The sequence below is a fragment of the Littorina saxatilis genome, linkage group LG11, assembly GCF_037325665.1.
Source record: "Littorina saxatilis isolate snail1 linkage group LG11, US_GU_Lsax_2.0, whole genome shotgun sequence".
Taxonomy (NCBI): domain Eukaryota; kingdom Metazoa; phylum Mollusca; class Gastropoda; order Littorinimorpha; family Littorinidae; genus Littorina; species Littorina saxatilis.
Window position 1 is genome coordinate 714,571 of NC_090255.1, and position 11,426 is coordinate 725,996.

At 39.0% G+C, this 11,426-nt stretch overlaps 1 long non-coding RNA gene across 1 annotated transcript; it reads right to left on the bottom strand.

Moving 5' to 3' along the window:
* Positions 1 to 2,476: 2,476 nt before the first annotated feature.
* LOC138980634 (uncharacterized) lies at positions 2,477 to 10,535 on the bottom strand. The gene is made up of 3 exons (XR_011460409.1): positions 10,288 to 10,535; positions 3,503 to 3,744; positions 2,477 to 2,966 (listed from the first exon to the last, which is right to left on the bottom strand). It is a non-coding gene; the product is annotated as an uncharacterized lncRNA (long non-coding RNA).
* Between the last annotated feature and the right edge of the window lie 891 nt (positions 10,536 to 11,426).

Consider the following 11,426-nt stretch of genomic DNA (forward strand, 5'->3'; position numbering starts at 1 on the left):
CTCTCTCTCTCTCTCTCTCTCTCTCTCTCTCTCTCTCTCTCTCTCTCTCTCTCTCTCTCTCTCTCTCTTATGTCATCACACACACACACACACGCGCACGCAAACAAACAAACACGTAAACACACACACAAACACACACTTCATTGCTCAGTGCTGTTTATTTTCCATGCTTGCAACATGCATCATGTGTGGAACAGAGACTGTGGAGAACTGGGTTCAATGTCCGGAACAGTAAACAGTGGCTGCTTCAAGTAATAAAGCAAAAGCAAAAAGAGTTCCATGCACAAAACTTGCCGTCAATACGTGAATGGATTGTTTGGAAAAAGAGAAACGTTTACATGTCCAAAACAAAAAACCCAACAACAACAAAAAACACAAGAAATAATTGTTATTTAGGTACGACTCTCACTTATTTCTCAATACTCTTTCCTCTCCTCTTCCAATCCTTTTAGAAAGTGAAAATAACATTGTGTAACAAGTATGTCTTTTTCTCTCCTGTGTTCCCCTCAGTTCAAATCTCAAAATCCTAAAATGTTCAAAAGTTATTAAATTTATCTTATAAAAGGATGAAGCCATTATTGGTATAAAAAACAAGGCTTGATGATAACAATGTAAGATAGTCTGGGGAAAACAAGGCTTGATCATAACAATGTAAGATAGTCTGGGGAAAACAAGGTTTGATGATAACAATGTAAGATAGTCTGGGGAAAACAAGGCTTGATGATAACAATGTAAGATAGTCTGGGGAAAACAAGGCTTGATGATAACAATGTAAGATAGTCTGGGGAAAACAAGGCTTGATCATAGAAATGTAAGATAGTCTGGGGAAAACAAGGCTTGATGATAGAAATGTAAGATAGTCTGGGGAAAACAAGGCTTGATGATAGAAATGTAAGATAGTCTGGGGAAAACAAGGCTTGATCATAGAAATGTAAGATAGTCTGGGGAAAACAAGGCTTGATGATAACAATGTAAGATAGTCTGGGGAAAACAAGGCTTGATGATAGAAATGTAAGATAGTCTGGGGAAAACAAGGCTTGATCATAACAATGTAAGATAGTCTGGGGAAAACAAGGCTTGATGATAGAAATGTAAGATAGTGTGGGGAAAACAAGGTTTGATGATAGAAATGTAAGATAGTCTGGGGAAAACAAGGCTTGATCATAGAAATGTAAGATAGTCTGGGGAAAACAAGGCTTGATCATAGAAATGTAAGATAGTCTGGGGAAAACAAGGCTTGATCATAGAAATGTAAGATAGTCTGGGGAAAACAAGGCTTGATCATAGAAATGTAAGATAGTCTGGGGAAAACAAGGCTTGATCATAACAATGTAAGATAGTCTGGGGAAAACAAGGCTTGATCATAGAAATGTAAGATAGTCTGGGGAAAACAAGGCTTGATCATAGAAATGTAAGATAGTCTGGGGAAAACAAGGCTTGATCATAACAATGTAAGATAGTCTGGGGAAAACAAGGCTTGATCATAGAAATGTAAGATAGTCTGGGGAAAACAAGGCTTGATCATAGAAATGTAAGCTATAGTCTGGGGAAAACAAGGCTTGATCATAGAAATGTAAGATAGTCTGGGGAAAACGAGGCTTGATCATAGAAATGTAAGATAGTCTGGGGAAAACAAGGCTTGATCATAACAATGTAAGATAGTCTGGGGAAAACAAGGCTTGATCATAGAAATGTAAGATAGTCTGGGGAAAACAAGGCTTGATCATAGAAATGTAAGATAGTCTGGGGAAAACAAGGCTTGATCATAGAAATGTAAGATAGTCTGGGGAAAACAAGGCTTGATGATAGAAATGTAAGATAGTCTGGGGAAAACAAGGCTTGATGATAGAAATGTAAGATAGTCTGGGGAAAACAAGGCTTGATGATAACAATGTAAGATAGTCTGGGGAAAACAAGGCTTGATGATAGAAATGTAAGATAGTCTGGGGAAAACAAGGCTTGATCATAACAATGTAAGATAGTCTGGGGAAAACAAGGCTTGATCATAGAAATGTAAGATAGTCTGGGGAAAACAAGCAACACAAAACAGCCACACACAATAAGAGTTTGTCTAAGAATGATGCAACACAAAAACACAGGGTGAACGTCGTTTGTTCATTTCAATGCCTTGGCTTTTCTCCACTTCCAGAAGACTTATTCCGGATAACTCTTCACATATCGTTGTTGTCTGTAGTTTCAGCGCTTATTTCCCTTTAATGTCAGATCTTGGATTGTACGGCTGGCAGTTTGTGTAAAAAAACAATTCAGTTTTTGTTTCAGCAGCCGACTTAAAAACCCTCAGTGTCGAGTCATTGGTGCGTGAAGTTTATCCTTACTGTAATAGGGTGTGGACCACGATTTACTATCTTCACAATGAGAACTTATTGTGGCAACGGTCTGTGGGTTGACTTTTGAAACCAGTTGGCCTACTACCATTGACATCCCCCCCTCCCCCCCCCCCCCCCCACAAAAAAAGAAAGAAAATAAAAGACCAAAAAAAGACAACATAAATAAACAAACAAAAGGATCAGACTCAAACAACGACAACTTGAACAAACACAATCAAGGAACAAGAAACGCTGAAATCGGTAGCGTCCCATGATCTATGCTCGTTACAGACCAAGACAAATTAAAGAAATTCCATTGATTTTGTTTGCTGAAAGGTGGCACGAACACGTCACAGAAAGGCGGTAAGCAAATCAAATTACCAGGAGCTAATCCTTAAAGGGTGCGTTACAACTGAAAACGCTGTCAGTAAATTGATGTTCGTATCATTAATTGCACTTGAAGGGAAGCGGGAAAAATATGGTCGTCTGCTTTGTCGTCATCACATGATCATGCGCACGCGTAGACTGTGACGTCAGTTCCGGTTGCCAAGTCAGAAAAAGTCTTTGAGAGTGAGCTGCCCCTCCCTGTCGAAGTCTCTCTTGTTCCAGCTCCCCCTTTTGCCCGCTCCCGCCACACACCTGAAAACAAAATAGACTCGGACTTTTTTCTCATTTGATACTAAACTTTATAACCAGCTCTTGCAAAAAACGAGTTTACGTGGGAGTCTCCCCCCCTCCCTATGGACGCAGAAAAAAGGGGAAAAAACCCCACCAAAATATGGCATTTTACACAGATTTGTAGAGAAATACACAAATAACATTTTTTGACTGCATCTGAACACACACATTTTTCTCTCGCTCTGTGATTCGCAAGCAGTGGCTATATTACAACCTGTAATCAAGATGTGTTACTACTACATTCACTTCTGATCTGTCTGTTGGTTTGAGATCTTTGTTTGTTTGTCCGTTTATGTATTTTTGTTGTTGTCCGTGTGCTTGTTTGTCCGTTATTTGTTTGTTTGTTTGTTTGTTCATCCGTTGGTTTGTTTGTTTGTCCGTTTTGTGTGTTTTTGTACGTTTGTCCGCTTGTTGTTTTGTTTGTTTGTTTGTTTGTTTGTTTGTTTGTTTGTCCGCTTATTTGTTTGTTTGTTTGTTTGTTTGTTTTGTTTTCTTACGGAGGCAGGTCAGTAGCGCCAGGCTTGCACTGAAGGAAGCAGTCAAAGTACTTGTTGCAGCACGCGTCAGCACCTCCCTCTACCAGCGCCACCTTGCGTTTGCACGTGAACACCTCGCGCATGCACCGGAACACGCATGTCCGGCCCTCACTTCCGGTCGGCATGCTGACAAGAAGGCCGAGGAAAATGGCGACGACGACGAAGGTCAAGGACGTTGGTGAATGACAGGACATGGTGTGTTTCTGGGGAGAGAGAAAAAAACATTGATAATAGTTACAGATGTATACATTCATTTTCTTAGTGTGCGTTCACGGGCTGGCATCACCTACATTCGTGTTTTGCACTTGTGGCTTTTTGCGGGTATGACCGTTTTTATCCTGCCATTTTATCCAGCCACACGCCGACTTTGTGTTCATTCGTGTTAGTCCACCCAACTCCGAAATGGATTACCGGATCTTTTCCGTGCGCACTTGGTCTTTTGCTTGCGTGTTCTCACGAAGGGGGAAAATGCACTAGCAGGTCTGCACATGTATACGTTTGGTTCACATTGGAGATGGGAAAAATCTCCACCCTTAACCCATCAGGCGCACCAAGTGTTTTCTATAGACCCTTCACTAGTGATTGGTCCAACCCTTGTTTTCTATAGACCCTTCACTAGTGATTGGTCCAACCCTTGTTTTCTATTGACCCTTCACTAGTGATTGGTCCAACCCTTGTTTTCTATAGACCCTTCACTAGTGATTGGTCCAACCATTGTTTTCTATAGACCCTTCACTAGTGATTGGTCCAACCCTTGTTTTCTATAGACCCTTCACTAGTGATTGGTCCAACCATTGTTTTCTATAGACCCTTCACTAGTGATTGGTCCAACCCTTGTTTTCTATAGATCCTTCACTAGTGATTGGTCCAACCATTGTTTTCTATAGACCCTTCACTAGTGATTGGTCCAACCAGTGTTTTCTATTGACCCTTCACTAGTGATTGGTCCAACCATTGTTTTCTATAGACCCTTCACTAGTGATTGGTCCAACCAGTGTTTTCTATTGACCCTTCACTAGTGATTGGTCCAACCCTTGTTTTCTATAGACCCTTCACTAATGATTGGTCCAACCATTGTTTTCTATAGACCCTTCACTAGTGATTGGTCCAACCATTGTTTTCTATAGACCCTTCACTAGTGATTGGTCCAACCATTGTTTTCTATAGACCCTTCACTAATGATTGGTCCAACCCTTGTTTTCTATAGACCCTTCACTAGTGATTGGTCCAACCCTTGTTTTCTATTGACCCTTCACTAGTGATTGGTCCAACCCTTGTTTTCTATAGACCCTTCACTAGTGATTGGTCCAACCCTTGTTTTCTATAGACCCTTCACTAGTGATTGGTCCAACCCTTGTTTTCTATAGACCCTTCACTAGTGATTGGTCCAACCATTGTTTTCTATAGACCCTTCACTAGTGATTGGTCCAACCCTTGTTTTCTATAGATCCTTCACTAGTGATTGGTCCAACCATTGTTTTCTATAGACCCTTCACTAGTGATTGGTCCAACCATTGTTTTCTATAGACCCTTCACTAATGATTGGTCCAACCATTGTTTTCTATAGACCCTTCACTAGTGATTGGTCCAACCATTGTTTTCTATAGACCCTTCACTAGTGATTGGTCCAACCGTTTTTTGTCGGAGGTTTTGCAAGAAAAGGTCACTCTTCCACAGCACCTACAACCCCGAAGGAATTATTTCCCCAAATCGTCATTAAATATGTACATTTTCCTAATTTTTATCATACTAATTGCCTCTCTTGATTTTCATTTGTTAAAATTCTGAGAAAAAAGATTTCCTTTTCAAAGAAATGAAATCATGAAAATTACTAAGACAATAAAGCTGAATCACAACGTAATGTTCTGCTTTGAAAATCTCACCAGTAAAATCGTTTAAACGTTGACAAAATGCTAATTATAATGTCTTTGTAAAAAATAAAATGATAACGTTGACATATATTATTCATGTGATGTCTGACTGGCATTGTGTTAGCGTAAAGGTTCGTTGTGACTGTCTCACTATTCTGGTCAACACTGCTGCTTTTTATATTTAGTCAAGTTTTGACTAAATATTTTAACATCGAGGGGGAATCGAAACGAGGGTCGTGGTGTATGTGCGTATGTGTGTGTGTGCGTGCGTGTGTGTGTGTGTGTGTGTAGAGCGATTCAGACTAAACTACAGGACCGATCTTTATGAAATTTGACATGAGAGTTCCTGGGTATGAAATCTCGGAACGTTTTTTTCATTTTTTTGATAAATGTCTTTGATGACGTCATATCCGGCTTTTCGTGAAAGTTGAGGCGGCACTGTCACGCCCTCATTTTTCAACCAAATTGGTTGAAATTTTGGTCAAGTACTCTTCGACGAAGCCCGGGGTTCGGTATTGCATTTCAGCTTGGTGGCTTAAAAATTAATTAATGACTTTGGTCATTAAAAATCTGAAAATTGTAAAAAAAAATAAAAAATTATAAAACGATCCAAATTTACGTTTATCTTATTCTCCATCATTTGCTGATTCCAAAAACATATAAATATGTTATATTCGGATTAAAAACAAGCTCTGAAAATTAAATATATAAAAATTATTATCAAATTTTTTTTTTCGAAATCAATTTAAAAACACTTTCATCTTATTCCTTGTCGGTTCCTGATTCCAAAAATATATAGATATGATATGTTTGGATTAAAAACACGCTCAGAAAGTTAAAACGAAGAGAGGTACAGAAAAGCGTGCTATGCAGCATAGCGTAACCACTACCCCGCTCTTCTTGTCAATTTCACTGCCTATGCCGTGAGCGGTGGACCACGAGTATACGGTCTTGCTGCGTTGCATTGCGTTCAGTTTCATTCTGTGAACAGCTCAGATCATGGGTCATTTTAACACCTTCACATTTAAATGCTTATTTTATAGCCATCCATTGAATTGAGAAGAAAACAAAGCATACGAAACTGCTAAGCATGAATCAAACAAAAAGAAAATAAAAGGAAACAACAGCATCGTTTTGTATGTGTGGGTAGTAAACACGTTTTATTTACAAAACACGGCGGAAAATGGCGACAAATTTGTTGCACAGCGACAGGTCACTTTCTTCAACCAAGGCCAGTACTTTCATACATGACAAAGGAAAGCAAATATGGCCTGAATAATAAAGTTATAGTGTTCCTTTGCGTGTCTGAGTGATAAACTGTTTTAAACAACTATCTTCTGAAACGTAATTGCACTCAGCAGATTTTGTCTTCAGCTCATAACTTTCGTGTCACACGGGCTTTGCGACAAACAGATAGATCGCATTCTCGCAGAAAATCATTGACAACACAGACCAGTCATTTTTAGCATTGCATTTGGGAAGGGCTACTATTATAGTGTGTTTTAAGAAAGAAAGACATTACAGTATCGGCAAAACACGACCAAATAAGTTTTCGTGTCACAGCGTTATGGGCGTGAGATTGTGTTCTCACACTGTAGCAAAATCATTGACAACACAGACAAGTCAGTTTTAGCATAGACATTGGGAAAGGCTACTATTATAGTGTGTTTTAGGAAAGAAAAACATTATGGTATCAGCAGAACACGACCAAATCATTTGCGTTTTGGGCGTTATGGGCGTTTTTTCACACTGCAGATCATATCTCAAAAACTACGGAGTGGATCTTTATGAAATTTGATATGGATATGTTTGACTGGATTTTCTCATGGAAGGTTTTCCCGTTTATTGATAGGACAGTTTGATGACGTCATATTTTACCGTTTGCCAAAAGGTCGAGGCAGCACTTTCACAGTTACAGTTTTTCATCAATTTGATCTTATTTCTTATCACACAATCTCAGATCTAGGCCGGATTATGGGATTGCATTTCAGTTTGGTCACTTAAAGTTTTGTTATTGAAATGTTTGTTCGAAATATGTCATTTTTTCAAATTTTTAAAAACTAATATTTGAAACAAAAAAATTATATTGGTGTATTCCCTATTGCGTCCTGTATCTAAAACTATATAGTTTTGTTGTTTTGTATTGATAATTATGCTTAAAAATGAAGAAAACCGATAAATAACCACTATCTTTATTTATGAAAAAAGACACTTAAAAACAACTTCTATCTATTCCTTACCATTTTCTGATTCCAAATATATATAGTTTCATGGTGTTTGACGTTGAAAATAGGCTAAAACTTAACAAACTCGGATCGTTGAATGGAAATTATACTTCCAAGCTCCGTGCAGCTGACAACATGATAAAAACACGTCATTTCAAGTGTGGAACACGCTCATGACGTCATACTGAAAGGTGATGAATTATGGCTTCACCTTGCGATGTTTCATTTCAAACATGGTAACATTTTTAAAGGGGTTTCTTTCTCAGATTTCTGTTTGCCCTCTGTCTGTCTCTCTATGTCTCCGTCTGTCTGACTGATTCAATTAAATGTGTAATTACTTAGTTTCGCAAAAGTCAAACTAAGTAGGATATACCTAATTGATTCAGGTCTCTAAATTCTTATTGTAAAATTGTGAGTTTTATTCAAAAAAAAATTTAATTGGTGTTTTAAACTCAATAATGGGGCATGCTGTGATGAGTGGAAGAATGTGTGCTTACGAGCAGAAAAAGCCCATCAAAGTCAAGAATCGTGTTTTTCTTTTTCTATTTTCACCTTGTAGCTTCATACAGACACTAAGCAACAGTGTAGTTCCACTTCCAGTGCAATATCTTGTACTTTAATTTTGACCATCTGTGTAACACTTTATTGACCCATGATCTGAGCTGTTCACCTCTGTGAGTTCGACAGCTACTTGACTAAATATTGTATTTTCGCCTTACGCGACTTGTCTTGTCTTTGTTTCAGCCCAGTCTTCAGCTGAAAGAAGAAGAACACAAAGGTTTCGACAAAAAAGTAGTTAACGCGAAAACACGAGCACATTGGCATTTTCGGTTCACAAATACAAATAACATTTACGTATTGATCCATTCTTGGTTGGAAATCTTTGATTTATTTGAACGACTGAACGCACTCAAACGTGTAGTCTTAGTCTCGGATTGAGGTTCTACACTACTCGTCATAAAAAAGTATACACATACATTTAGCTGTATATCTTTGTGATGCGGCGAGTTATATATAAAACCAAGTATATTGCCAGAAAGGCAATTTATTCCCCTACCGTGTGAAATAAAGAGTTTCATTTTTCATGAATTAGTGTTTATGCAGTGGACCGGAGACCAAGGACACCACGCAAAATCAAATTCGCAAAAGCAAACTTGCAGACACTAAAATACAAACAAAAAATCAAAAAAGTAAGAGTGACCCCGTTTTTGATCTTAAATGGAACAACATAATCGAGAAGACTTTCTTTATCTGTTCAAGAAAACTGTCAGTAATTTATAATCATGGAACAATTTTAGACATTTTACCTTTTTGGACGAGCATAATCGTGTGTGCTTTTGTTTTTATTTTTAGTGTTTGTTTTTGACGAGTAAGTTATACATTGTATATTATCAGCCTCGATGTATTTCTTCTTTTTTTCTTAAAAAGAAAATGTGTGGTTGATTTCTCAAATATAAAACATTACAACTCAATATCTAAGCATGAAAATGAATGATAGTTACATGACAATGTTAGAAAAACCTGTTAGCTCTTGACAATGAATACAGTCAATCGATCAATCAATCAATCAATCATGAATTAATGAATTAATAAATTAATGAATTAATGAATCAATCAATCAATCAATCAACAAATCAATAAATCAAGAAATTCATAAGTCAATAAATCAATAAATCAACAAATCAATAAATAAATAATAAAAAAAGATATAAATCGAAAATTAAATGTTAGAAAAATAAACTACAATTAAATCAGTAATATACACAGACTAATAATTAAATGAACAACATAACGAAAGAAGAAAACAACATAAAATAAACCATTGTATATTGATTGATAAATTACCAGAGAGACAAATCCACAGACAACAAAGGGACAGATAGACACTAAGACAGACAGAGCGAGAGAAAGACAGACACACAGCCAGACGGACAGAGCGAGAGAAAGACAGACACACAGCCAGACGGACAGAGCGAGAGAAAGACAGACACACAGCCAGACAGACAGAGCGAGAGAAAGACAGACATACAGCCAGACGGACAGAGCGAGAGAAAGACAGACACACAGCCAGACAGACAGAGCGAGAGAAAGACAGACACACAGCCAGACAGACAGAGCGAGAGAAAGACAGACACACAGCCAGACGGACAGAGCGAGAGAAAGACAGACACACAGCCAGACGGACAGAGCGAGAGACAGACAGACACACAGCCAGACGGACAGAGCGAGAGAAAGACAGACACACAGCCAGACGGACAGAGCGAGAGACAGACAGACACACAGCCAGACGGACAGAGCGAGAGACAGACAGACACACAGCCAGACGGACAGAGTGAGTAAAAGAAAAACAGACAGATAGAAAGGCCAAGAGAAACACAAACAGCCAACTGCCAAACGGACAGTCAGGCAGACAGAGCCACAGTCAGACGAATAGACACAGACAGACAGACAGACAGACAGACAGACAGACAGACAGACAGACAGACAGAGCCACAGTCAGACGAATAGACAGACAGACATACAGACAACAGACAGAGCGAGTAAAAAAAAGACACACAGACAGACAAACAGACAGACAGACAGACAGACCGACAGACAGACAGACAGACAGACAGACAGGCCAAATCTATCTCTGCCTCTTGGTACTCACTCTTCTCCAGGAACCAAGAGGTGTCTACGTTCAGGTGATGCAGTGAAGACAAGGCACGATGACGTCCAGACAATCCCCACCAAGCAGACACGTGCACCTACACTTTCTTGTGAAGGTAATTCTCTCTCTGTGTCTTCCCGCCCCAATGTCTCTCACAGGGAGATCTCCTCTTTCCGTCTCTCTGTCTTCCAAACCGACTCTCTCTTTTAAGATGTTCTTCTTTCTCCTCCGTCTCGCAAGTTAGGCGGGGCCTGCCACAGACAGTGACTTTTTATACTCCACCCTGTGTAGGGGGCAGTGTACAGGACAGTGCCGTTGTTTTTGAGGTTTGACTGACAGGCCGCTGCTGCATTATTGAATTTGGTCATCTCTATGCAAATAATCCCTTAGTAATCAGGCCTGCGCTGTGGTGGAAGACGACGGATTGTCCTCGTGGTCTTGGCAAGCAGCGGTGTGTTTTGTTCTTAAACGCCAGGACTAATTAGTGTCACGAAAGCCGCGTGGTTCAATGATTCACTTATGATTCAGAAACAATTCTATTAGTTGGTTCTACAGATGAGGATGTGAGAGAGAAGGGGAACTTAGATGGGGGAGTACACGAGGGAGAAAAGGAGAAGGTGGTGGCGGCAGGGTGGAATTCAAAAAGGATTCAATAAGTTTGCTAAATATTTGACGGAGAGATGATGATGATGATGGAACTTTATTTTTCAAGGATAGAGGTTTAAGGCGACGCCTTTTCTTACAACCGGTCCTTACTTCTGGGGAGAGAGAGAGAGAGAGAGAGAGAGAGAGAGAGAGAGAGAGAGAGAGAGAGAGAGAGAGAGAGAGAGAGAGAGAGAGAGAGAGAGAGAGAGAGAGAGAGAGACAAGACAAGACAAGACAAGACAAAATCTTTATTGTCGAGGGTAATAGATAAGGTATTTGTGCTAGTTTATTCTATAATGAATTTTTAAAGCGCCTGGAGCCAATTGATGGGACTCGCGCTATAGAAAAGTTATTTATTATTATTATTATTATTATTATTATAAGCAAGAATATTGCTTTTTTACATCCAGCCCTCGCCCTAATATAGGGTCAACAGGAACAGAAAACAATATAATCAAAGAACTATCACATCAAACTTAATACATTATAACTGT